The 2,403-nt window shown below is 43.9% G+C and overlaps 1 pseudogene; it reads left to right on the top strand.

The window, feature by feature from the left end:
• Positions 1 to 283: 283 nt before the first annotated feature.
• On the top strand, positions 284 to 1,980 carry Trmt6-ps1 (tRNA methyltransferase 6, pseudogene 1; annotated as a pseudogene).
• The last annotated feature ends 423 nt before the right edge of the window (positions 1,981 to 2,403 follow it).

The raw sequence follows: 2,403 nt of genomic DNA, 5'->3' as shown, positions 1-2,403 counted from the left end.
ATACTGCAGAGCTACAGTGATTTTAAAAAAAATCACATGACAATTGGCATAAAAAACAGGCAATGTTAATCAGTTGAATAAAATGGAAAAGTGGGACAAAAATCTAAACACATGTGACACCTGGTTTTTTTTTTTAATATATATAAAGAACTACACACAACAAAACTTCAACAAATGGTGCTGGTCTAACTGGATGTCTGCATGTAAAAAAATGCATATATATATATATATATATATATATATATATATATATTTCAAGGAGGAGGCGCAGGTCACTCCTGGTTGTGCCGGGCTCCTAGCGGCTGGAGCAAGAACGGAGGCTGAAGACTGCCTGGCGTCCATGGAGATGTCAGACGCGGAGCAGCCGAGCCCACAGCCCCCGCATCTCGGGGACCACTGCATCCATGACGGCGACTTCGTGGTGCTGAAGCGAGAAGATGTGTTCGAAGCAGTGCAAGTCCAGCGGAGGAAAAAAGTAACTTTTGAAAAACAGTAGTTCTACCTGGATAACGCCATTGGCCATAGTTACGGGTCAACGTTTGAAGTGAGCAGTGGAGGAAGCCTTCAGCTCAGGAAGAAGCTGGAAGAGCCCACGTCAGAGACCAAAGAAGGGGGCACTGATAATCGAAACATAGTTGATGATGGAAAGTCCCAGAAACTTACTCAAGATGATATAAAGGCTCTGAAAGACAAGGGCATTAAAGGAGAGGAAATACTTCAGCAGCTAATTGAAAATAGTACATTTCGAGACGAGACAGAATTTGCTCAAGATAAATATATTAAAAAGAAGAAAAAAAATGAAGCTATCATTACTATTTTGAAGCCATCTACCTGTATTCTTTCAATTATGTATTATGAAAGAGAACCTGGAAAAATTAACCACATGAGATATGATACACTAGCCCAGATGTTGACGTTGGGAAATATCTGTGCTGGCAATAAAATGATTGTCATGGAAACATGTTCAGGCTTGGTGCTAGGAGCCATGATGGAATGAATGGAAGGCTTTGGCTCCATTGTTCAGCTGTACCCTGGAGATGGACCCGTTTTGGGCAGCAACAGCTTGTTTTGGATTTCCCAAATCTTTCCCCAGTGGTCTTCATGAATTTCCCCTCAACAAAGTAAAAAGTCTCCTCAGTGGAACATTTTCTGCCGAAATGCTATCCTCAGAGCCTAGAGACAGCACTGCAGTTAAAGAAAGTAATGGTGAGCTTGAGAAAGAGATTGCTGAACAGGCGGATAAGGACAGCATTGCAGACGGCCCAGAAGGCAACGCAGAACAGAGCCCCGTGGACATTGTTCCTGGGGTCCCAGAGAGTAAGGAGCCTAAAGAAAAAGAAGCAAAAGAGATTATATTCAGGAAAAACAAAGGAGACAAGAAGAGCAGAGGAAAAGACATGTGGAGGTTGCTGCTCTGCTGGGAGAAAGAAATGCAGATGGTTTGATCGTGGCCAGTCGTTTCCACCCCACGCCCCTGCTGCTGTCTTTGCTGGACTTTGTAGCCGGTCAAGGCCGCGGTTTGTGGTCTATTGTCAGTATAAAGAGCCTTTGTTGGAATGTTACACAAAACTGTGGGAGAGGGGAGGAGTCATTAACCTAAGACTGTCTGAAACCTGGCTCAGAAATTACCAGGTTCTGCTAGACGGAGTCATCCCGAATTGTTGATGAGTGGAGGTAGAGGGTACCTTCTGTCAGGCTTCACTGTTGTCTCAAACAGCCATCGAGTAGACCCCAGTCTCGAGTCCTGTGAGGGTGCTTTACACTCACCCAAGACTGAGGAGCCAGCAGCTAAGAAACAGAAATGCATGGAATCTGCCTCTTAACTCTTAGGAGATCAATGTTTGTTCCAAGGCCTTCTGCTGCTGGTAATTAAACTTTAAATGTCATCACTAAGATTTTTTCCCTGTCCTAAAAGTGTGTGTGCACCTGTTCCTGGGAAGACATAAGCCTTTTGTTTGCCTCGGATGCAGGAGGATTAGTCAGGGCTGCAACTCTGATGGGCAGTAATGGATTGATACAGCAGTTGTGTATCACAGCAGACTCAGTACTTAGAGTATCTGCAAATACCTTGGAAATGTCAACACCTTGAAAATGTGGATGTGTAAGTCTTTGTTTATATTGTAAGCGAAGATGAATGCTAAAACATGGTGAGCAACGAAAGGGACTTTCCTCTCAGCCCTTTTCTTCCACCTGACCAGTACGGATGTGTGAGCCTCCGAGATTTACAGTACCAAAAATGTCTACCCTGTGCCCTGCAATGGAAGAAGCTTTTATAGACACTAGATTTTGTTATTTTAATAGTTGAGAGCCTGAGGAAGTTCCAGGTATTTCTTTTCCTGCCTCTCCCCTTTTCGGTGCATAGAACGGTTTGGTGGATGCTCCTTTGCTGTGAAAGCTTCTCCT

Source organism: Rattus norvegicus, chromosome 1, assembly GCF_021556685.1.
Source record: "Rattus norvegicus strain SHRSP/BbbUtx chromosome 1, alternate assembly SHRSP_T2T, whole genome shotgun sequence".
Taxonomy (NCBI): Eukaryota; Metazoa; Chordata; class Mammalia; order Rodentia; family Muridae; genus Rattus; species Rattus norvegicus.
The sequence above is the reverse complement of the archived record's forward strand: the minus strand, read 5'-3'. Positions and strand labels throughout refer to the sequence as shown.